The 26,730-nt window shown below is 37.1% G+C and overlaps 1 long non-coding RNA gene and 1 pseudogene across 2 annotated transcripts; both read left to right on the top strand.

Annotated features, from left to right (window-relative positions):
• The first annotated feature begins 11,625 nt into the window (after positions 1 to 11,625).
• LOC126610150 (uncharacterized) lies at positions 11,626 to 13,892 on the top strand. 2 transcript variants are annotated; one of them, XR_007618400.1, is made up of 3 exons: positions 11,843 to 12,360; positions 12,672 to 12,778; positions 13,691 to 13,892. It is a non-coding gene; the product is annotated as an uncharacterized LOC126610150 (long non-coding RNA). The 2 variants fall into 2 exon arrangements; XR_007618399.1 differs by lacking the exon at positions 13,691 to 13,892 and having other exon boundaries at positions 11,626 to 12,360; positions 12,672 to 12,889.
• A 2,021-nt stretch (positions 13,893 to 15,913) lies between these two features.
• LOC126611883 (succinate dehydrogenase [ubiquinone] iron-sulfur subunit 2, mitochondrial-like) lies at positions 15,914 to 16,680 on the top strand (annotated as a pseudogene).
• Positions 16,681 to 26,730: the final 10,050 nt, after the last annotated feature.

The following is a 26,730-nucleotide window of genomic DNA, read 5'->3' as shown; positions in this document are numbered from 1 at the left end:
GCATGGACGACAATAAACAAATATACCCTCTAGCATTCGGAGTTGGAGATTCAGAGAATGATGCATCATGGAATTGGTTTTTTGACAAAATTACAGGGAGCAATTAGGGAACTTGATGACTTAGTGTTAGTTTCTGATAAACATGAAAGCATTCGAAAGGCTCTCTCAACTATTTTTCCTAATGCCCATCATGGTGCATGCATATTCCATATAAGTCAAAACCCTAGGCACTATTTTAAGCATGAGAAAGCACACAAATTGTATTTTATAACTGCTAAGGCATATCGTGTTCCTGAATTTATCCGTCTTATGACTGAAATATATAAAGTTGATTCTGAGGTGGGTAATTATCTCCATTCAGCCGAATATGAAAAGTGGATGCATGCCTACTTTGATGGAACAACATCATGACAAAAAATATTGTTGAATGTCTTAATGCAATCACCAGAAATGCTTGTAAACTACCTATCACTCATTTTCTTGAGTATTTAAGAATGGATATTCTTCAGAAGTGGTCTTATGAGCGCCGAACTGAGGCAGCCAAAATGAATACACTTTTACTAGATTGGCAGACAAGTTGGTGTGAGAAAATAACAAGCAAGGATTATCATTCCAGGTATTTTACTTCATTCACTTACACATAATTTATTTTTTAAGTTGCCTATTTAATTCTAGCGCATACTAGATCTTACCCTTCATCCTACTAGTCTTAGGTTTTTAATCTCAATCAACATATCATTTTATTAAGAATTATTGTTAATCATTATAGTAATATAATTGTGGACCCAATGCAAACAAAATTTGGCAAACATGTTTACAACACCTATAGCTTTTATATTTTTGTTAGAACAAAATAGTTGTTGATCTTCAAGATACGATGATTTCCAAATAATTATTGTTGATAAGTGGTTCTTTTGTTTGAGTAATATATGTTATGTGAATGTGCAGGTATTGCCTATCGCAGCTTACTCATTTCATGTATACGATGGGTCTCATATTGAAGTTGTGAATTTAGAGGAAAAGAGTTGCACTTGCCGGCAATTTGATCTTGACCAACTACCTTTCTCACATGCTTGTGATGCATGTAGGCACCGACAAATTTCATGTTATCCTATGTGTTCCCATTATTATACTACAAACTCTTTAGTCATTGCATATGCAGAAGTTATATGGCCAGTTGGTGATTAGACTGATTGGATAGTAATTGATGATGTGTGTGAAAGAATTGTCCTACCACCAATTACCAGAAAAGATATGGTACGTGCAAAGAAAAGAGAATCCCATCATGTGGAGAAGAAAAATCAACTCGAAAGTGTTCAAAATGTGGTTCAAATGGCCATTATAAACAAACTTGTAAGAATCTCGTTCCACTTCATCCTACTTTGTAGAACTTTTATTAAATTTAGGTGTAGTGAATAAATATATTCTTTTGATCATCTTATTATTTATTTTAGTTGTACATACAATCATTTAAATTTGACAAAAAAGACAATCCTTGGATTTTTTATATCTGTAGTGTACATGAATTCCTTTTTGCAGGGAATCGTAAATCTGTTACATTATTGCTCGAGTCAACTTAATATGTAGACATTGTGTCGGTCTATCTTCTTCTCATAAATTTGTTACAAGGACATAGAATTTAGTATCAAGTTGAACACATATAGTGATGATCACAATTTTGTCATGTTTATGAATTTTGTTAGTGCAAGCTGAGCATGATTAGGTTAGTTTCTATATGACGTATCTGCCAGGAGAATCAATCGCCACCATAGTCCTTAATTTCATGGATCAACAACACTTGATTATAGCACAACAAGCCTTTTAGTTAACTAGTTATTTAGATAAATTGAGGGGTATTTGTGTCTATTTAAATGAGATTTTGGATATATTTGAAAGTTTTTATAAAAATCGACATATTTGAAATTAAGGGCTAATTTTTTGCTAATAAATTCTCACGTCTTCACTTGTAAATGAGAGGTCTTAGGATCGATTCTCACAAATTTGAACCATATTATTGCTAACCCATTGTGAGGCTAAGTCCACCCCCTCCCCCTTTAGTGTAGATAATATCATTTGTTCAAAAGATATTCCCAAAGAAAGGAAAAATTACACAGAGTATACTTTTAAGGGAAGAGATTCCCTCCAGATCTCTCCTACCAAATCCTAAGGATCCGAAGATTTGAGCTCTTAAAATTTGATCCAACGGCTACAAACAAGGAGCCCATCTAAAAGTTATAATAATTGTAGCCGTTGGATCAAATTTCAAGGGTTCAGATCTCTGGATCCCTAGGACTTGGTGGGAGAAATCCGGAGGGGATATGTTCCCTACTTTTAATACTTAATTGTATATTGAGACAACACTTTTTAAACATTTTAAGGAGAGACAAAAGTTACAAAATTACCCTTTATGGTGGAAAAGTTTTTTTCACACTTATATTTCTTCAACTGTTGCTCTTTTTTCTTTCTCTCTTCAAGAAATATTGGTTCCATTTAATTATTCAATTTAATTATTCAAATGAATGAATGAACTTATGGATCTACGACCTCTACCCAGTTTACCATCCCATTCTCATCCTAGTTGGACAATTAAAGTTCCCATCTACTTTTAATTATTTGTTAGACGGGTATAATGTTGTAAGTATGCCCACAAAACCACTCATTTGATGTAATAGCTTTCGGAATACTTATTGTGTTTAACTATTATATGTTTAATGAAGGGCAAAGTTTATTGGTAATCACTATTTATTGTATTATGTGTTTAAGCAATAAGGGAATCCAAGGAGATCTAAGAGATAAGTGATCTAAGTAAGTTAGATTAACGATACCTTTCTCTTATGTTCATTCCTAAAACGTTCCTAGCCATAGGATTGCTAATTGGGCATTGACAATCCGTTAAGGTTAGTATGTGTTATGTTAATTCAAGCGTGAGTATGACTAGTCTCAAGTCATTTAGTGTTGGACACTGAGACAAATACATATGTGCTCAAAATGGTAATCGAGTACACTAAACTACGATCAAAAGAGAGTTCTTACTTGACATGTATCTAATACCCATCATTAAACATATAATAGTTTAACACAATAAGTATTCCAAAAACTATTACATCAAATGAGTGGCTTTGTGGGCATGCTTCCAACAATCTCCCACTTGCACTCAAATTCACTTTCACATGTATCTAATACCCACTTGCACTCAAAGCCACCTTCTTTTTTTCCTTTTCATGTTAAATGTGCCTTGAAATTGGATTGAAGGATGTTCTTGCTGTTTTATAATATATGATATTCAAATCAAATACGATTTATCACAAATAACCTTCCATTGACCAATTTAAGATGATCTTCAAATTAAACAAATTCTAATTAGAAGATCTTTGCCTTGCTTCTCTCCCCTAAGATTCTACTGGTTTATTTCAACCTCAATTAACGAAAAAAAATTCTATCAAAAATTCAAATTTGTAAAATGAAAAAAAATAATACAAGAACTGGATTTTGCAAATGAAAATTTATCAAACACACCTACAACTAAATAAACCAAAAGATGAATTAGTGAAATTTTGTAAACATTGTCATTTATCGAAGATGGGTTGAACTGATTCTACAAAAATTGTAGAGGACTAATTGAACTACTGCAAAAATGGTTGAAGATGGGTACCGATTCTAAAAAAAAATGATCAATGATGGGTTGAATTGATTCTACCAAAACAGTTGAGGACATGTTGAACTGATTATGCAAAAACGGTCAATGACGGGATGAATTGATTCTACAAAAACGTTGAACTGATTCTGCAAAAAATGGTCGAAGACGGGTTGAACTAATTTAGCAAAAATGGTTGAGGATGGGTTGAACTATGTTGAACTGATTTTGCAAAAACGGTTGAGGAAGGATTGAACTGATTCTGCAAAAACAGTTAAGGACGAATTGAACTGATTTTACAAAAATGGTCAAGGATGGGTTGAATTGTAGGAGGATAGGTTGAACTGATTCTACAAAAACGGTCAATGATGGGTTGAACCGATTCTGCAAAAACGATCGAGGACTGATTGAACTGATTCTGCAAAAATGGTCAAGGACATATTGAATTGATTTGCAAAAATGGTTGATGAATGATTGAACTGATTCTGCAAAAATGGTCGATGATTGGTTGAACTGATTCTAGTAACAAAGGATATAAATTGATTCTACATATAGTTTCAAAACTGATTGTGCAGAAATAGTTGAAGATGGGTTAAGCTTATGGCACATTAATTTTGTTGGAGCTGTGAGGGTTAAGTTCTATTAACAACCCTAAAGCCATAGAGGTATGACTGGTATTTTAAAACATTGTTTCCATGTTTTTGGGCTGGGCTTTAGTTGTTTTTATGTTTTTGTCTCTCATTGACATGTTTAAAAACTAGTGGAGTTCCTTGAAATATAGTAAAAGTTTTTGTCTCTATGTATAAAGCTCCCTTAAAGAAAAGTCTTTCTAGTTTTCAAAATTTTAACTAATGTTTTTTTTTAGCCTTGTTGAGAGAGTTCTATGACACACTAGTTGGTACTAGCATTTTTATTATAAGCATGTTAGGGCATGTTTACATAAAGAGAAACAAATTTGTAAGTTGTGAGTGTCGTTCTTATTCTTTTGTCTAGTAACAACGAAGTTAGTTCTACAGTCTAGTGGTGTTAACCAAATGCCCAAGGTTGTGTAAAATGCAAAGGTTGTTATAGATAAGTTAGTATACTGATTGGATATTCCTCAATGTAATCTTCTATATGTAGGACTCTTGTTGATATTATTTGTATAAATTGTAACATGATTAAGGAAGTACATCACATTCAAACAATCTCTCTCTAGTATGCACATTTCCCTTCACTGGTTCTTCAGTTTCTACATGGTATCATTGTGGATGGAAATTTTTTCCTTCTTGTTCTTGGACAAAATTGCATCTACAAAACAAATAACATCTTAGGTCAAGGCCAAGAGCCTCACATACCCATGATGAATGAGGGGGGGGGGGGCTTTGGCCAAAAAACCTTCGATGCCAAAATTAGAATTTTGAAATAAAAGTGTTTGGAGAATTTTGAGAATTTAGCAAGAGAATTGAAATTGAGTATTGGAGAGAATGATGGTGTTTATATAGGGATGTGGCTAACAACCTTGGGAGGAGATGGACCGACCACTTGGATGGTTTTGTGGGTGAAGTTCATGATTTGTGTTTAATTAGCAAATTAATTGAATAATTAATCAATTAATTAGCTAATTAATATAATAAAAAAGGAATGATTTAGGGTACTTCTTAATTGATCCTTACTCTTTACCATGTATTTCTCTACCCTTTTTGGCCACAACGTCGCACAGTTTCTAAAACTTACATGGACCAATTACCTTAATTAGCTTCAACAAATCAAGTATTTCCTCATTAGTCAAGAGTTGTGGAAATTCATTGATGGCTCATCACCCTTCCTACCATTGCAACTACCAATGCTGCTCCTCCTAGTTCTACTTCTGACTTTGATATCTCCTCTGGCTCAACCCTCATTACTCTCTCCTCTGTGGTCCCTAACATTGCATACACCAAGTGGTATCAATAAGATCAATTTGTTGCAAGCTATATCACCTACACACTTATGCATGCAATTAACAATTAAAGGCAGAATCATGCTTGTATGCACTAAAAAACAAAACATTACCCATGAAATTGAAGGCCTAGTAGTCGTGGTGAACCAAGACTCAACTCAAATCTTAAATAAAAGAGTTGAGAAAATTTTATACCCTTGAAGCACCTATTTGTTTAGCAAAGGATATTCACCCATGTGAGGGCCTTCTTTCCTTAGTCTCCTTGCTCCTTGGCTCCATGGATATGGATGGAGGAACTTTGCTTCTTGGCTTCATGACTTCTTGGATATGGATGAAAGAATGGATTCTCCAAGTTCCCAAGAAAGAGAACCTCTAAGTTTCCACACCTAGGAGAGCATTGAGGAAGAGATGAGTGACCTAGGAAGAAATGGATGTTAATCATTCTTCTTAGGGTGGCCGGCCTCCTAAGAGAAGAGAGAGCTTTTTGTGGTTTTCTCTTTTTCTCTCTAGAAAACCCTTATGAGAGAATGGGTCCTTTCTATAACCACTTACATTAAGTGGCATAATTGAAATTAAAACCAACTCTTCGTCACACTCTCTATGGTCATCCATGTGGATTCATTGGGCTTTCATGCCCTTTGTGTTTTCAAGTTGTCATACAACTTGAGTTATTGGACTTGACATTCGAAGCCCATTGGGCATTGAGGCCCAAAACTAACCCGAGGTTTAAAACGAACTTATTCATTTGATTAATTAACATATTAATTAATCCTGACCATAAATAATTAAACAATTTAATTATCCTTACTTATCTCCGTTGTTTCTTCAATCTCTACCTTATACGGTGTACGATCCATTAGGTTCTTTTTAACGAGGCAGTGGACGATTAGAACTCTTCAAATCGATTGTGAATTGAAACTTACTTTTCAATTCTCCCTTTAGTGATTATACACCTTTAGGGCTTCCACAAACCATGAGTGACGCCTAGCAGTATGTCATGGCTACCCAAGTTAATCAGAAGAGGTGGAGAACTTATTCAGTTTGGGATTACAATGCAATACGATATTTCTCTAATACAATACTCTTGACCACATTGTTTGATTTGATAGTTTATTCATGTCTACTATCCAATGTGATTCTTTTACTCATATGATTACCTTGAATGTGATTTGGAACAACTTCCTAAATCTTATTCATACTCTGGCCAGAGATTATTAATCATATCATAGAGTATTCTCCCTTAAACAATTTGAAGGTTAGAGATCCCTTGTTGTGCATTCACTTGCTTGTGGCTCAGTGGCTTAACCCCAACTATGTCGTGGACACCCTTTGACGGAATGACTTTAACATAGTCAAAGATCAATGACTTAACCATAAGACAACTATGATGCCTCAGGTCAAAAGATTACTTTGCATTATCCCAACCATGAGTTTTCATGCGACACGAGTATGAGAACTCCTTGTTGATCACGTTCAGTGGACTCATTCTCTATTGAGCACCTACAAGCTTGTTTTGGTGTCAGTCACACCAATGACTCAAGACCAGTCACTCTCTCTAAGAGAAGACATAACATGTACTGATTTTAACGAATTGTCAATGCTTAATTGGCAATCCTATGATCATGAATGTTTAGGATATGTAAACGAAAGATAATGGTCTCATGAATCTAACTTCTTTAAATCACATTCTCCCAATTACATATTCCTTGGACTTATCGTTTAAGCATATAACATTTATATGAGACGGCTTTAAACAATAATCTTTGCCTTTTATATTAAACTATATTAGTTTAACATGTGAAATGTCCGTAAAGTATCATCATATGATTGGTTTTAGGGCACATTTCCAACAGAAACTAGCGGCCTATAGACAAAATCAGTAGGGGTGAAAATCATCAAAATTGGAATCAGCCCCCTCAATGGAATGGCCCAAACTGTGGCAGCGACAATTAGAATGGCCCTCTCTAAATTGGAACGCGCCCTCTAATGAGCTATTGGGCCAAAACTACCTTCATCGGTATGGTGGGCTAAAATCGTTTCCTCCTTTTGCAAGCTCTTAAGTAGTCCAGTACCCTGATCTAACATGGTAACCTAGACAACGGTGCAACCCATATATGACTGGTGATCCAAGCACTCTCCAACATCCACAACATTACAATGGTAATAATTCAGTTCAATTGGGTAATGGTGACCATCTTAGCATAATGTCAACTAGTACTATTCTTATATCATTCAATTCTCATCCTTTTCTTCTTAAAATTTTTTCTTGTTCTCTCTCTTCCCAAGAATCTTTTATTTGTTGCTCAATTTACTATTGATAATAACGTCATTTTATGTTTCTTTCCACACTTTTATCGTATCTATGATATACGTTCTAGCTTACTGTCTTTTTTCAAAGCCCATGTAAGATGGTTTATATCCATTGTCTCCTAACCTTTTTCACTATTTGGCACTAGCGACTTGGTTAACCGTCTGCGTCTGTTCAATCTCATTTAGGTTTTACTTTAGGTTCTAAGTTTTCATCTTCTATTTTCTCAACAAAAAAAAAAAAAGTTTTCATCTTCTAATTTTTGTAAAAGTTGTGCATCGAGTAAATCAACTCAGCTTCCATTTGCATTAAAAAAAAACGTGCATATATTCCTATTTATTTAATACGTTCTGATGTTTGGATGTCTACTGTTGACTCCATTTCTAGATTTCGCTTTTTATGTGCATTTTACGGATGATTATTCTCGTTACATGATGCGTAAAATAACTAAACACACAAATTAACCCTCTTGTTGACAATTGTAGTATGAATAAGTAGGGATCGTTCTTAAACCGGGGATTATGAGGGATTGCTAAACACTCTAAACTGACTCAAATATGTAAAACAAAGTTTGAAACACTAAACTAGACTCAAAGAATGCAAATCTAAACTGTAAAACACTAAAACAAAACAAAAGACTCAAAACAGCACAAAGACACTCAAAATTGCCTTAAAAACACTTTCTGGGCAGTTTTGAACTCTAACACAAACTTGGACGAAATTGGGTTATAACTTGAATCAAAACACTTAAAAACACAAACTAAATTAATTTCTAACTAATCTAACACTATAAAATAATGGGGGATTTGGTTTTGATGAATTTGAAAACAAAGAAAACAGATTGTAACTAAAACAGAGTTTTAAAATGAATGTGGATGAAACTATGGATAAAAGGATAGTTAGGAGGTTCTTCTCTACACATGACACACTTGCATACAAAACGATTTCTAGTTGCTTTTCAATAAGCTATGAATTCTCAACGCCCCAGATTAATCGTGAATTGCACTAATTTCAGATTTTCCAAAAGTTATTGAATTGGATGATTGCATACGACAACCCAAAGCATTCCCCACAAGTTCCCTACATGAATTGCATAATAGAGTACAAGTAAGAATCATTAAGTTCTATGAAAATCATAAGCATTGACGAAGCATTCATTACTATGAATTGCATGAAACTTATGCCAAGAATTTACTTAAAGTGATTGTGACTAGCAACCTTCACTACTTGTGAATATAAGTTCGTAACGATTAGGTGAAACTCCCTTATATTCTAGCATCAAATTCATGCATGAAGATTAAGCGTGCACTCTCAACCAACATACACAAATCAGTTTTTATACGAACGGATAAGTAAATTGAATTCACAACTTATAAAACACAACAGGATGTAATCAATTCATGTTGCAAGCATGAACATGGTTACGAATCATCCCTTAACTAAAAGGGTTTAGTTCCTCATACTCACAAAACAAAGATTATTGAATTGAAACATTGAAAAAAAAAGAAAGATTACACCTAAAACATTCCAGCAATCCTCAATCGAATGACAAGCACGTCTAAGGGCTTTCCTACTTCCTCTTTGCTGCGGCACAAGGGTTGGTGGTGAGTTTTGGGGGTTATGGATGGTGTAAAAGTATGGAATGGTGTTTAGGATGGTAGTATGGTGCAGCTAGAAGTGTTAGGGGTCAGAAACTATGGAGAATGGTGAAGTATGGATGTGTTTAGGAGTGGTGGATGATTTCTGGCGTGCATGGGTGATTGAATAGTTCTTGTGGCTGCAACAAGGAAGTTTATTTAAAGGATTTCAGGAAGCAAAACCCTAGGTTATTTAGGTAAACATAAATTAAGTCAAAAGCTTCTAGAAATAGGAAATCAAATTAGAAAACTAAAGGAAAGTGCAAGGGATATGCGAGAAGGGCAGAAAACACAAAAGGAATGTGTTTTAATGCAAGGAAATAGGAAAGAACCCTCTCCCTTGCATGGAAAGGAAGAGGAAAGGTTAAGGGGGTGCGGCTGTGATGTAGGAAAGGTTTAGGGAAAGGTTTAAATGTCCTAAAACTGAAGGGAAAGGGTTCCCTTGCACGGCAAGGAGGATGGGATTGTGGAAAGGGCATGTGAGGTGCGGCATTGACTTAGACCATGCAAGAAATATGTGCTTGATGTCATAGAATACTTAGGAGGCCTTCAAAGTGGCTGGAACATAAGGACTTTTAGATTTAGGAAAGGTCAAACCAAATTAGGAAACCTTGGCTTAACTTTCCTACTTCAAGTAGGAATCCTTGTTGGAGTAGGAATCCTTGTTCTTATAGGAATCCTCATGTGAGTAGGAATCCATCTTCAATTAGGAATCCTTCGTTGGTTAAGAATCCAAACTTCTTCAAATCTTCAATTACAACCATTCCTTTTGCTCCAAGCTTGTGATAATCATTCCAAGCCCAATTTTCTCCAAAAGGCACCAAATTGCATCCTTTGCCCTTAGAATCTGAAAACACACAAAAGTGACTTTAAACACTAAAATAACTAAGGAAACACAACGTAAATGCACGAGAACAAGCCAATTAAGTCGCATAAATATGCTTCTATCAAATTCCCCCACACTTAGCTTTTGCTAGTCCTCGAGCAAAACAAACAAACTAAAGGAAACAAAACGGAACAAAACACAACCTAAACCTTCCAACGTTTGCCTCAGGGATTTCCAATGCACATGACATGTTAAAAATCATTACCCCATAGATTTTAGTCATCCTCACACTTGAGCACATACTTAATCATAGTCACCACTTACTAGTTCACATTTGATCAATTAAAACTATGGTTTGAATGCAGTAACATGCCTTAGAGAATTTGCTATTTAGTTGTTTTAAGCTGTTTTGAGTATTTTAAAGTTTGCTTTAAGTCTTGTGAGTCTTGTTAAGTATTTTTAAGTTTAGTTTTATGTTTTTGAGTCAGTTTAGAGGTTATTAGCAAACCCTCCTAATCCCCCGTCCAGAACGATCCCTACTTATACTTATACTACAGTTGTCAACAGAGATTTAAATTTGTGTGTTAAGATAATTTTCGCATCACTAATCATAGAATAATCAAATCCTAACAATTTCAAATTAAAAATAATATAGAAGAGAGATTATATTCACATCCCAAATTACTTCCCTAACCTTCTTATTTTTTATTTTTATATTTTTTTATATTTTAAACCCTACTAACACTTGGTAGAAAAATATTAAAAATTCAAAAAGGTGTGGGAAAAATAATTTGGAGTGTTTGAATATAATCTCTCTAAATAAAATAAAAATAGGGAGAGAGAAACAGACTTATAGTTGAGAAATGGGAGACAGAGAGAGGGGAGGATTTGAGAGAGGGAGAAAGACAGACAGAGGAGTTCAGAAAGAGAGAGGACAGTGAGGGAGTGATAGCAAAGAGGCTTTGAGTGTTGCACGGCACGAGGAGGAAGAAAAGTAACATCCCACATCGCCTAGGAGAGTGATTCTTAAATGTATATTCCCATCTTTACCTAGCACGAGGCCTTTTAGGAGCTCACTGGCTTTGGGTTCCGTAGGAACTCTGAAGTTAAGCGAGAAGGAGGTCAGAGCACTCCCAGGATGGGTGACCCACTGGGAAGTTGCTCGTGAGTTCTCAAAAACAAAACCGTGAGGGAATGGTAATCCCAAAGCGGACAATATTGTGTTACGGTGGTGGAACGGGCCCGGGAAGTGATCCGTCCTTAACCGGGATGTGAGGCCAGAGCACTCCCAGGATAGGTGACCCATTGAGAAGTTGCTCGTGAGTTCCCAAAAACAAAACCGTGAGGGAATGGTAAGCCCAAAGCAGACAATATTGTGCTACGGTGGTGGAACAGGCCTGGGAAGTGATCTGTCCTTAGCCGGGATGTGAGGCCAGAGCACTCCCAGGATAGGTGACCCACTGGAAAGTTGCTCGTGAGTTCCCAAAAAGCCTCGTGCTAGGTAAAGATGGGAATATACATTTAAGGATCACTCCCCTAGGCGATGTGGGATGTTACAAGAAAGAAGAAGGGTCTAAGGGTAAAAAATTTTAAATTTTGACTCGTACTGAAAATCCTAAATTTTTGTGGGACAAAAACTAAGGCTATCTCGAATCCGACCAAAGGATCAGAAAGTCGAAAATAATCTGAAATAACATGAAAATCATCTCTAATTAAGAAATAAGCCAAAAAACTCGTAGCCCCACGAGACAAAAAAAGAGGAATCAGGCAAACCGGCTGGTCCAAAGAAGCCAGCCAGCTAGCCGCAGGTTGACTTCCTCCATCTCCCAAACACGTTCCGTACAATGTGCATCTCCCCAACGAGTATAGCAGAACCTGTATCTTGTGAAAGAGACGCGAAACAGGGCCGTATCGGCCGGCGCACGGGCTGATTGTGCCACTGCTGGTGAAGACAATTCTGAAGATCTTGGATCGAGCGACGGAGTAGGCGGCGGGAGAGCCGCTGTTGCTGTGCTAGAATACCTCGCCGCTGAGGTTAGTTTGTTTTTTCATCTATGTGGGTTCTATTGTTTTTAGTTTTGGGTTTGATTTTGATTCTGCAATTTCATGTTTTTAGAATTTGGGTCGATCTAATTATGAGTATAATTTTCTGGGTTTAATCCGATTTCTGGATACAAATCGGTTTAGTAATGTGTTATTAGTTTTTGAAATTCAACATTTGTTCGTTATTGGTGGGTTTTTATTCCCTGGAGTTTGATTGGTTAAGATTTTCACGTTTATTGGCATTGTATATCTCGAACTTTTATGGGTTTGATCTGATTTTTTTCTTGTGAAATTTTGTTTAGGTGTTGGAGCTCGCTGGAAACGCTGCAAGGGACAACAAGAAGAACCGCATTATTTGTGGCCCGAGTGCCCTTTTGAAATTTCACTTTTTTTTGTTTTTTGGTTTTTTGTTTTTTTTTTTGGGTAAACTGTCGGTTTACCCCCTGAACTTTCCCCTCACTTTCGATTTCCCCCCTGAACTTTTCTATTGGAAAATTAAGGACTCAAACTAATTTTTTTAGCCAATTTGCCCCCTACCGTTAGTTTTTCATATATTCCATCCATATTTCCGTTAAGTGAGACCATGTGCATAACATGTGAGGATAGTTAAGTCATTTCAATTTAAAAATGATTAAAAACTGAAAATAAATAATAATAATAATTTTCCCTCTATTTTTTCCCGCTAATTCCTATCCTCAATTTTAATTTTCCCTCTCATTCCTATGCATGAGAAATAACATATGGTGTTATTGTCTTCATAAGTAGCTAAGTTAATCTTTTTTTTGAAGCATGTACAACCATTTTTATTTTCTCTAACAAATTAATAATTTGACAAATGCTCATGGTGTTATTGTCTCCAAAGCAGTGCATTAATATAAGAAACATGTCCATAAAAAAGACTAGGGTTTCTTATATTAATGCACTGCTTTGGAGACAATAGCACCATTAGCATTTGTCAAATTATTAATTTGTTAGAGAAAATAAAAATGGTAGACAATAACACCATATGTCATTTCTCATGCATAGGAATGAGAGGGAAAAATAAAATCGAGGATAGGAATTAGCGGGAAAAAATAGAGGGAAAGTTTTTCTTTTTTTATTATTTTCAGTTTTTTAATCATTTTTAAGAGTGAAATAACTTAACTACCCTCACATGTTGTGCACATGGTCTCACTTAACGGAAATATGGATGGAATATATGAAAAACTAACGGTAAGGGGCAAATTGGCTAAAAAAATTAGTTTGAGTCCTTAATTTTCCAATGGAAAAGTTCAGGGGGGAAATCGAAAGTGAGGTGAAAGTTCAGGGGGTAAACCGACAGTTTACTTTTTTTTTTCTGTTTCTCATTAATTTTCTTAATCTCTAATTTTCAGATTTTTAGTAGAAAAAAGAAGAAGAAAAAGGAAAGTAAAATTGAGGTTGTAGATTATTGGTATATAAAAATATTGTAATTTTTTGTGTATTTTGTATGTAAGCATTTTTGTTTAGATTATTGGTATATAAAAATACTGTAATTTTTTGTTTGTCTCTGTGTGTGTGATTAGTTTGTTTTTGTTTTATTTTTGTGTTTATCTGGAATTTGTAAATTCGAGGGTTGACAGGGAAGAAATGGGATTATTGGAGGGACACGTTTGGCAATACGGATAGTAAACTTTTATACCAATAGACTCTCATTTTAGTACTTTGGACCCACTGTTAACAGGGAAGATCTTCATAAATTAAAATAATAAATTATATTTGGTCTTACTATCCCTTGGCCCTCTTGGTTGGAGATTTTTTTTGTCACGGGGCTATGTTTGGCCTATGGCCCTTTGGCCCCTCAGTTGGACACGGTAAGAAATATGGCTTGGCACTGTTCATTAAAATATTAATTTCTTTGAGGGTTATAGAGCTAAAATGAGCCATCTGACCCTCATTCGGTTGGAGATGACCTAAGAGTTTGTCAAGCAAGGTCACCTAAAATCTTTAGTTTAGTCAAAAAGTTGGTGCGACATAGAGTTTGGCTGATAAAATTTTGGTTTTGTCGATTTACCTTTGTTGTAGGGCGAATTTGAATTTTTGGAAATTTTTTGTGTAGGTTTTCTTTCGCTTTGCCCGACGAACGTTTACTGCTAGCCGATAGAATTTAGAAAGTTGACCCAACAAAGACAAGTACTTCGTCTTTTGAACATTAAGTTCAAATGGGTCAAAAGAAATCATCGAATCTGATGGCCATGTCAATTTTGTGTGTGTTTTTACTCTCAATTTTGGGCCTTGTAAAAATTAGCCAAGTTAAGAGTTAAAACGACTGATAAATCATGATTTTTTTGTTTCTAATCATCAAATGATTTCGTCCCGTTACCTATCTTCGAACGCTTTTTTGGGTATTTTTGGCATAGGAGATCCCAAAGTATATGCAAACATGTTTGACTATTGGATAGTGGAAACTAGTTTCGTAGAATACATGTCCCGTCAAAAGAATGGATTGCAAAAACACTTCGAGTTTATTCTATACTTCTCTTAAGTAGAATGTAAGCTTTTGTTATATCCACTAGTTTAAATATTTTAAATTAATGATTGGGTTCATTATCGTATTATCTAGGTTGAGGATTGTATTTGTTAAAAAACAACAAAATCGGAGTTAAAACAACCATTAAATCATGATTTTTCATTTCTAACCGTCGAATGATTTTGGCCCATTACCTAATCTTCAAACTTTTTTTTGGGTGATTCTTATGGTAGGAGATCTCGAAGTATATGCAAACATGTTTGACGGTTGGATTGTGGAAACTAGTATCGTAGAATGCATCCCATCAAAAGAATGGTTACAAAGCACTTGGAATTTATTCTATACTTCTGTTTGTACAATACTTGACCAATCCCGAAACTACTGAGCACCAGTTAACGTTATACCGTCAAGGACACAAAAGAGTTTCCCTCCAACCAGAAAGCCAATCAAAGAGCGACACATGTTGACATCAGAAGCCAATCATAGCGTGACACGTGTCAACATCAGAAGCCAATCCCAACACGACATGTGTCAATGTCAAAACAAAGCTAGAAACTCTCTTCTCTAAAAGGAGATCATTCTCCCACAATATTTCCTAATGTCATTTGTACTAAATCATTCACTAGTACTCACTAAAGGAGAGCTTGAATCTATGTACTTGTGTAAACCCTTCATAATTAATAAGAACTCCTTTACTCCGTGGACGTAGCCAATCTAGGTGAACCACGTATATCTTATGTTTGCTTCCCTGTCTCTATCCATTTACATACTTATCCACATTAGTGCCTGGAGCAATCTAACGAAGGTCACAAACTTGACACTTTCTGTTGTACCAAAGTCCTCACTGGTTTTGTGCATCAACATTTGGCGCCATCTGTGGGAATCGTCATGAAAAGCTATGTCAATTCTCTTTCATTTTTTCATCAAACCTCATAACCTCCACCGTGAGTTTGCAAAAACCTGAGAACCAAATACCTGTACAGTCACTGCAAAACCCATGTCTTCCGCCTCTCTCTCTTTCTTTGCCTATAGTTGTTCAAGCTCGGAGATGCAACAATGGCGACGGGGTTGAAACGGAAGGCCATAGCTTCTGCGGCGTCGTCTGGATCGATAGCGGCGGTGTCGTTTCGTTACGTCTGAGTCCGGGCTATGGCGTCGGAGGCCCAGGCCCAATAGGTGGACCTCAAAGCCTGAGGCAAAACAGACATCAAAACCTTCTCAATCTACCTGTGGAACCGGACAACATGAAAAAGCTGAAGCTCAAGGAGTCCAAGATCGACCTCAAGGAGTATGGGCCTATGGTGCTCGAATCCCTCATCAAGATTAAGAACGAGATAGACCCCACCTTCACCTTTCGACGATCTTGCCGGGAAAGGATCTGCAGCTTCTGCGCCATGAACATCGACAGTTGCAACGGCTTGGCCTGCCTGACGAAGATAGCGTCGTCGGAGGTGGGCACCTCAATGATCATGCCGTTGCCGTACATGTTTGTGATCAAGGACCTGCTGGTGGATATAATGAACTTCTACAACCAGTACAAGAGCATCGAGCCGTGGCTGAAACGGAAGAGCCCGACAACGGAGTTGGATGGGAAGGAGATAAAGCAGAGCAAGAAGGATAGGGCGAAGCTAGATGGGATGTACGAGTGCATTCTATGCGCCTGCTGTAACATATCCTGCCTTAGCTACTGGTGGAACCCTGAGTCATACTTAGGCCCCGCTGCCTTGCTCCACGCCAATCGTAGATGCGTCAAGGCTGATAGGTTCCCTAACCTCATAGACTCCGGTGTCTCTATCGAATACCTCGGCCACCATGCCGATTAATATAAGATCGAGCATTCTCATGCCGCTAAGATGTTTTACCTCTTCTTCGAATCTCGCACCAACAAGAAGGATCATGTTGTTATTTGGTTGACTGGTGGTCTAGAGTGCAGCAGTGAATTAGCTGTATTTTATGAAAGTGCCGCACCACCGTGGATCGGCCTACGAAACCCAGACGAAGGTGCTGTAAACTCGCCACGACCACCAGTGGAAAACAAACAAAGAAGATGAGTCTTATTCTAATTCATTAACTAGTTTATTATTTAATAATTTATTATTATTTTGTGTTGGTCTTGTTACTGCAGCGTTTACTTTACATTTGTGTGTATATTCTTTAACAGGAAACCACATCATGCATTTGATTTACAACATTTCCTTTACAGTTAGCAATATATATATATATATATATATATATATATATACATATCTATACATATATAGTGCGTCCCCATTGGAAAAGTACCAACTTCTGCTTTTTCACTACTGCTGTGTGTTTATTATGCTAGTCACATCAAATACTATCATTATTTTATTACTATTATGTTTGCAACCCGAGACCCTTATCAGTATTATCATTTTGAAAAGGGAAACTGCTTTTTGAAAAGTACCTTATGGAAAAGCAGGAGTTGTTTTTTGACAAAAACAGTGGAAACACCAGCATTATTGCCTAAATGAACGGGATGACATGTTAGAATAATATGTTTTACATTATTATTAATGGTTTATCACATGACTATTTCCCATAACTCATGGCATGGTCTGACCAAATTAGGTATCCTCATTATTTGAATGAAAATATATTTATATAATACATGGTGTGTCTCCCTATTGTCATTATATTAAGATTACATGATACAATAGTCACGTATGCTCATAATGCTTTCTATCATATTTCACTAGTGACCTACGTATTTAGGCAATTACTTATGCAATATTTATTCATTGCCTAGTGATACTGTGATGCCTTTAACTGTGTCACATATGAAACAAGTCATTTACCACACACTTTGCATAGTATGACATTATACTTTTGCCAAACTTTGTGATTAATTTATTAATTATGCATTCATGCTTATACTATTATTTATTGACATGACTTCGTTGATCAACATTGTTATTTATCAACTTATAGATCAATGAGCCACATGCTTATAGTGACAAAGATTTAGTCCGAACGGTGATCTCTTATCTGACCGGACACCCACTTGCTCAGACACTCGCTCATTTAGACATCTATGTGCTTGGACACCATTGAGCTAGAAACCCGACTCACGGACCCAACTCACGGACCTTACGGATGGCCCCGATTCAAAGACCCGACAAGCAGACCCGAGTAATGTCAAGAGTTAACTCATAATGAGCGCACGCTGACGTCGAGTGCCTACTCATGATGAAGAAAGCCACAAGCCGAGCCGCCTCGCAACGAGTACCGCTTCCAGCCGAGCAACCTCCTCGCCGAGAGCACTGCCTCTAGCCGAGCAGCCTCACAATGTATGCTACCTCTAGCTGAGTATTGCTTGACGTTAAGCACCGTCTCATGTTGAGTACTAGTTCTGAAAGACATCTAGTCACTTCGGCCCGTACATGGATTGGATTTAAAGTCTCTAACCAACGCATAGACCCATATACAAACCCAACAAGCGAATCCGAGTCATGTCGAGAATTAACTCATAATGAGCTCACGCTAATGTTGAGTGCATACTCGCGATGAAGAACACCACAAGCTAAGACGCCTCGCAACGAGCACAGCCTCCAGCTGAGCAATCGCCTCTCCGAGAGCATTGCCTCTAGCTGAGCAACCTTGCAACGTGTACTACCTCTAGTTGAGTATTGCTTGACGTTAAGCACTGTCTCATGTCGAGTACTAGTTCTGGACGACATCTAGTCACTTCGGCCCGTACAGGGATTAGATTTGAAGTCTCCAGCCAAAAGACTCTCTTGATTGAAGACTTGGGGACTCCTGTTATACTATATATTTGGCCTCAGTATTTGGTCTTCATTACTTAGCCCATGATTTATGTAAGAGGGGAGGAAACCCTTATCCTATAAAAGGGCTCCCTCACACTCACTTAAAGGGAGATGAAAACATACAGAGGGGAAACACACAGAGGGGAAATGGGAGAGCAAACAGAATAGCAAAGAGAGCAAACACTGCCTCTATGGCCTCCATGTATATTCAGCATTCATTTACATAGTGAAACGGAATCAACACTAGTATGGATGTAACCTTAACTTGAGGTGAACCACGATATATCTTTGTGTTCTTGTACGTTTGTGTGATTCACAGTCGGATTTATATCCACTAGTTTAAAGATTTTAAATTGATAATCGGGTTCGTTCATTGTATTTTTCTAGGGTGGAGGATTGCATTTGTAAAAAATCAACAAAATTGAAGTTAAAACGATCGTTAAATCGTGATTTTTCTTTTCAAACTGTTGAATGATTTTGTCCCATTACCTAATCTCCGAACTTTTTTTTAGGTGATTCTTGGTGTAGGAGATCTCGAAGTATATGGAAACATGTTTGACCATTGGATCGTGGAAACTAGTTTTGTAGAATGTGTGTCTTGTCAAAAGAATGGATTCCAAAACACTTAGAGTTTATTCTATACTTCCATTAAGTAGAATGTAGGTTGTTTTTGTATCCACTAGTTTAAATATTTTAATTTGATGATACGGGTTCGTTCATCGGGGTTAAGGATTGTGTAAAAAAATCAGAGTTAAAGTGACCTTCAAATTGTGATTTTTCTTTTCTAACCGTCAAATGATTTCGTCCCATTATCTAACCCCGAATGTTTTTTTGGATGATTCCTAGCCTAGGAGATCTCGAAGTATATGCAAACATGTTTATATCCCTTCCAACTACTAGTTTTACTATTTCCATTAGAAATCTTAGAGATGCCCAATGCGAACCCCCACAATTGGCTACCATGCTCATCCCTCTTCTTGCACCCACTCCTCTGATTTCTATCACGAATATTGCTCCCTTGTTCTCATAATTGAAGCAAATAGTAGGGCTAGTTTGGTGGAAGTTCGTTGGGAAAGGTTGGTCGCCCTAAACCTTAAGACCTAATTAAGCCTTTGCACAACGGAGGGAAACAATGAATTGACAAAACTATCAGTCAATTAAAGCTGACCTAGTCGACATTCCAGTTTGTCGTCGCACAAACCTTCCAGTATTACGCACCATTGTATTTCTCTTAGCGCTAAGAACTTGCTCGACGGATGTAACCTTGTCTTTGAACTTGTTTTGTCTCGTAAAGATTTCCATAAACTCGAAATGTTGATTAACTTTGCCCTACCAACAGAAAAATATATCCGGTAAAGAGCTTTTACCCGACAAAATTCTTCTTGGTCGAGCAAGTCTTTGTAGGACAAGTCTTATTTTCTGGTAGTGGTGGGATTTTTTTTTTATTATGTGTTCGGTTTTCATTAACAGTATTAGTGTTTTACTATTTTTTTTTTTTGAACGACTAGTGTTTTACTATTTGGTTCTAGAAACTAAGGATCAGCAAAGGCCCACACGCCACGTCTGTGTAAGTTGAAGTACCAAACTGGATATCTTGGGAATTTAATTTTTTGTTTTGCCTTGCAGAGGAGGATGTGAACTAATTAACGAGATTACAACGTGTTGCACTGTAATACCGAGTTGAATGTAGCAAGAATTGGATCCAAAGAGCAGAGGATGACCCACATTCAACTCACCAATTAATCAATTGATTGACTTATTAACTTAAAAAAGTCCCACCACTCAGTACTTGATCTGATGATCTTCTTCTTCACTTATAAAGAAGAAATCTTAGGTTTGAATTTCGTAAATAGTGAATTCGATACTAAATTAGGTTGTCCATTATGTTATTTAGCCGTACTTCTCATACCTTTAATGTAAAATATATTGTTGTAAAAGAAAAAGCACATTAAATGTCCCCAGTCCACTCGGGCACATCCTGACCAAGTAGGCGTGGAAGTGGAACACTAGAACTTCTAATGTACAAGTATAACCCAATTTTCTTGTAGTGGTATTAACATACTATATAAATTCGTTTTCCAAACGGTAAGGAAAAATATTTGAAAAAAAAGGTAATGTTAGAACAATTTGTTGGTAAAAATAATGAGACAAAATCCGAAGAGCATACTAACAAAGTGGCTCTTGTAAGCCAAGAGACCATAACTGCAAATCTACCCATTAGAAATGGTATTCGTGATCATCGGTGATATGGATAATTAATTGTCACTCACCTTTACATCTGATATCAAATGATGAGATTTAAACAATTGAAGCACATGTATCTAATCTTCATATTTAATATTAAATTCAACGATAAGTGACCATACATTAACATTTCATAAACTATATATATGTTGATTCTATTGTTTTATCTTCACATGAACAAAATTCTGAATCCGTACTGCACGAGAGATACTTCCTACATTTACTAGAGAGTGTTGGGTGCAAGGGGGAAGACTGCACGCATTATAGGGGCTGAATGTTAGATGAAACACAAACCAAGAACAAGTAATATGAATTACTGTGATCAAAACACACACTGATGTTCATTAAACTAATGTATGGAGAAGATCATACTTGCAGATGAACTCGAAGAAGCAACCATGTCCAAGTTTCGCTGTAAGGTTTCAGTGCACCTTCTCCTCTCTCCAGTAATCAGTTTTGCTCTTAACTAATAATAGGTCTTAGTCCGTAATCGAGCATATCAACTATGAGAGCAGAGGCCACTATATATACATAACATAATCTTTGCCAAATCCCATAAGGATTCCCCTATTAGAATCCTTGTAGGAAACTAATCCCTTAAATAGTAGTCCAGTGTAATATGGATTACAAAATCCATTCCCAATAAGACTTCTCATTCAATCTCAATACCAATAACTAAGTTAATAGATTCAGACTTATGCTCATATTCTTACACTGAACTCTTTCTTTTATTATACAGTCGGGGCGGAACCTTTAATCCTGCATAAATCAAAGGACCCATTCGATTTCACATATCAAATTGACCATAACTATTCAAAAAATTCTTTTTGTTTTTTGTTTTTTTTTGTTCAAGGGTTTTATTACCAACAAAGTAAGTTTATAGAAAAGAAGGTCTAACAAAAGAAAATGAAGCCCATAACAGGAAGAAAAAAAAAGACAAAGAAATCCTAGCAACTTCTTTAATCTTCCGGCAACAGCCGTCGCCGAAAACCGGTGAACCAAATAGGAGACTGAAACCTCGACAGGAGATTTGTAGAAGATGGTATTGCAGCATCCAACCGGAACTAGCAATATGCTTCATCTTCAAGTGATCAAAGGATGAGTCAAACATGACTCTCGAACAATCCAACCCACCACTGTAGACGTGAAATCCACAAATATGAGAAGGACTAAGAGGGGCACCAGTAGCAAACGAAAACAATAAGACATCAAAAGGAGTAAGCCCAAAAGTAAAAACATCTGAAAAAACCTTAGTCCCCATAAAGTAGAAACTTCTTGACACTGCATGTCTCTGGCCAACACCCATCAGAATAGCTGCCTTGGAGAAACCAAATCCATAGTGGATCGGCAAAGACCAAGGCATAACAAAATCAACCCAAAAATGGCAAGCACACCCTTAGCAAGAATCAAATATTAAAGTATAACAATCGAAATTCCAGATCGAGTCCAAAACTTTAAGATCTACTTTTTGGGTGAGGAAGAAGGAAGATGGTGCGGAAGAAAGTGGTTGAAATTGACTGATCCGTAGGTTGGTGATGGAAAAATGCAGGGGGTGGGGTTGAGGGATAGGATTGCAAGATAGGAACTAAGGTGTGAAAAGAATCCATAAAGTAAAAAGAAAATTCCAAGCTGCCGACTCTCAAAACGGCAATCGGATGGAGAAGTTAAAGAGAGGGGAGGAAGAAACAGGAGCGGGAGTGAGAAATTGAAGCTGTTAAAATTCTCTCACAAAAGGAGAGAGAAACCCCCACAGACGGAGGGAATAGCTCTCACAGAGGAGAGAATCCAAAAAATTCTTTGACATAACGTTATATTTACATTAAAAGGATAGACCGAGTGAGAGAATAAATTGGTATTAAACTGGTTATTCACAAGATTCGAACCTCAGAGCTCTCACTTATAAGTAAAGGAATACGATTAGACTATAATACTAAGTGAAAACTATTCAAAAGTTTAAAACCAAAATCAAACACTGAGATTTTTTTTGTTTGGGGTTCTACAAATAAATTTAATAACCCAAAAAATTACCTTTGCACGACCTAAAATTGTGTACTGCATTTCCTACGACCGACTCATCCATACGTCTACCTTCATAAAGTCACAAATTCACAAATTCATTACTCTAGAAAAGTTCTATCGTGAGAGATACAAGTTTCAACAAAGATTGATGCTTTTTCTGCTAGAAAGTAGAAGGAGATGCAATAAAAATTTACTTCCGATCTTGTTCGTCAACATCGGTGGCGCTAAAAGTGCTCAAATTCAGTGGATATCGTTGATATCATCAATATTTGATAAATGTTAATAAGCAATCAATATTTGGTATCAATATGTAAATATAACTGGTTAATATGGCGTTGAAATGTGTGTGTGTGTGTATATACACCAATATCGTTTTTAAGGCTCTGTGTACCGTATTTTCTGTTGCAGGCATAATTTACTGAACAATTATGGAGGCCGAAGAGAGAGGAGTGCGGCATATATAGAGAGAAAGAGAGAGATGTATAATTGTGGGTGTGTTCTATTCCACCCTATTTATAGTAGTAGGGAAGGTTAATTCCTTACCCTTTAGGATTACAACGTTTAATAGGTAGACTCCTAATAGAAATATAAGAGATATTCCAAGATATACTAGGATTTACACAATCACGTTCCTAATCTAATGAGACTGCAACACTTCTCCTTGAGTGTGTAAATACTAAAGTAAATAGCGCATCAAGTCTTCAGTGATGAAGTAAGTACAGTTGATGAAGTCGTCAGCACAACGAGTGAATGCGGGTCTCAAATCAACAGAAGAATGAATAAAGAGTAAAACTCACAAAACCTCGTTATGGTAAAACCCAAGGTAAGAGAAAAACCCACAGACTAAGGAGAAAAGTGAGAAGTTGCATTCAGTAAAAACTATACGTCTTTTGGATGCAAGTAGAATATCTCACAAGGGTATGATCAGCCCAGGATGGGTGCCTCGTTAAAACCTAGTTAGGTAGCAAAAACCCAGTGGGAAAAATGCTCCTAATCGTAGGTTAAAATAGTATATTAAGATCAAGTGAGTATACTTCTGGATACTCCCCCTGAGTTTGACATAACTTCCAAATGAGAACTACAAGCATTGCATATGAATAATTAGGCATACCAATTCCTCGAACAAGCTTCTGGAAGGTTGACTTCAGCAATGACGTCGTGTAGAGGTCGGCAAAGTTGTCTTGGATCGGCTTGCATGACTTCAATCTCCTGATGCTTTGCAGATGTAGATGTGGACGCAATATGTCTTGGTGTTGACTTCGTTGATGTATCATGGCTTGATCGAGTTGATACATACGGCATAATCTTCATAGATCGTCGCTGGGACTCAACGATGGATGAAAACACAGCAATTACTTCAAATATTCTCAACAAGAACTCCTAACCATGTCTCACTTGTGGCATAGTGAAGTATAATGAGTCTTGGAAAGATTCGAAGATTTTGTAACTAAGGTCATATCATGGACTTCCAAGATATTGCGATATCCCTAACGGTAAATACATAACCATTTGGAGATTTTGCCTTGTACGGGTTTGATAAGTAGCATGCGTCAGCATAACAAACAAGGAAAGCATCATTTCGAGGATCAGAGAGGTTGGATCCGCTAAGATGCTTTGGGATTTGCCCATGTAGTACCTTCAGGGTACATCTTTAATACCAATTCAGTGGTTGTGTGTAGGTGTGGTGCTGCATCTTTACCAAGATCAATAGCAAAAGAGATGTCCTATCTAAATACAATAAGCTAAGTACAACGAAGCACAAAGTTGAACTTAGATATGGAATTTTGGATTCCATAACCTCTTCAAGGGTCTCATTTGCATATAACATATGGACGATCATAGGTATACTCAAGGGTAACACATTCAGGGCGTAGTTCGACTGGTAGACCAAAATATCGTCAGAACAATGCTTCAACTTTAGGTCAAGGCATAAACAAGTTTTCTTAAGATCCTTCATCTCAAATTCCATCTTTAGGTGCGAGGCAGTTTTATCAAGCTCTTCCAGAGTCTTAGTGAGATTCGTGTCAACGACATAAACTATAACTCTAGCAATTTGGAATAAGACTTCATAGTTTAACACGCCATAATTCATCCCTGACTGATCAAATAATCACTTAGATGGGTATACCACATCCGTCGGATTTTTCAATCCATAAGGTATCATTTGGTACGCAGACGGGACGGAACGGGACAGGACGGAACAGATGATGTAAATATTGAAAAACATAAGGAGAAATTTTGTCATAAAATGTTATAAATTTGTGTTCCACAGATGTGGAACGGGTCGTTCCAGGGGGAAGAAGTGGAACAAAAAATCAACCAAATTTCGTCCCATGGGACAACCCGTTCCACAGTTTTTAGGCGCACCAAACGTGGGACGAAACGGCTCGTCCCATTCCGTCCTGTCCCGTCCCACGTACCAAATGGTACCTAAGTGAACGCCTCAAAACAAGTTCAAAGGGTGTTTCGTGGTTTTGGAACTATTTGAAACAGTCCATGTAATTCTTCGAGAACTTACATGTAAATCTCTGTATCTATATCCCTATGGAGAAAACACTAACCACATTTCATAATGCTGCTATTAATCACATGACGCTTGAGAGAAACCTTGCGCCATATGGCGTGCATCATATTGCACTATTTCATTCATCTCATAACGTTTCCTTTCCTACTTGTAACACAACAAGGTTACCTTGGACAGGGTAGGAAGGACAGGTCCAATACACACTTTGGTAAGGAATTTGACCTGGATTGTAACTTTAGTTGTCCAATCAGTTCTACGTTGTCACTTAATCAACGGAACACATTTCGATATCGTCACTTTTCATTTATGTCGGTAGCTACCATATAAGTGAAAACATCATTGATGATAATCTCATTTCAATTCCATTTAGCTCGTCCAAACTAGTATACTGGACTAAGAACTTTAACTCTCGGGAGAAATTCGGATTAATCTCATGAGATGAAAATGATTTGAGACAACGATTGAGTTTAGATTTATTATTATGTCGTATCTTGCTCTTCTAGGGAAGTGAATCCTACGAACCGAATGATCTATCGTATTCCGGGCCAAGACAGATTGATTGGCTATCCGTCAGTTTACCAGACCGTCTAACAGGGGCATCCAAACCATCCAACAGGGGCGGCACACCCTCAAAGGATGTTGACTCGACGTTCGTTAAGTACGTCTATCTTTGCAGGCATGTCTGCAACTGGTATATGATCTCGTCACTTTAGTTAGATCAAAGGAATGTGTCTGGAGCAACATTCTGAAATCTAGAATTCATCACACTTGCTTATCACACTTGTGCGGTATGGGGATCTAGATGAGACATAGTGGGCAACGTCCATGCAAATTCGTGTCGTTCTACAGGAACATTGACATTCTTATCTTCCCCTAACGGTAGGAAAACTGTCTCATTAAAGTGACAACTCGTAAATGAGCAGTAAAGAGATTGCATGCAAGGGCTCTAAGAGAGCGAAGGTGAAGGAGAATCATGATCGATAAAAGATAGACATCCTTCTTTGAGGACTCATGGTGGTACATTGCGGCGAAGCAACTTGGCACATGGAATGCACACCCAAATGTGTAAATACGAAAATCGTTAGGTTCGTACCTAGTAACCAACTGTAACGTCATATAGGTTGGGTGGCAATGGGCCTTAAGGCAGACCAACATAACTGTGTACAAGGATTGCATAACCCTAGGCGAAAATCGAAAACTTGGTACGTTTACCAAAATTTGGGCGATCATTTAAATTGCGCTTTACGATCACTAGGCGAGGCTCTTTGGGGTGAACATGGGAATTCAATGTTCAATTA

Source organism: Malus sylvestris, chromosome 17 (genome assembly GCF_916048215.2).
Source record: "Malus sylvestris chromosome 17, drMalSylv7.2, whole genome shotgun sequence".
Taxonomy (NCBI): domain Eukaryota; kingdom Viridiplantae; phylum Streptophyta; class Magnoliopsida; order Rosales; family Rosaceae; genus Malus; species Malus sylvestris.
The sequence above is the reverse complement of the archived record's forward strand: the minus strand, read 5'-3'. Positions and strand labels throughout refer to the sequence as shown.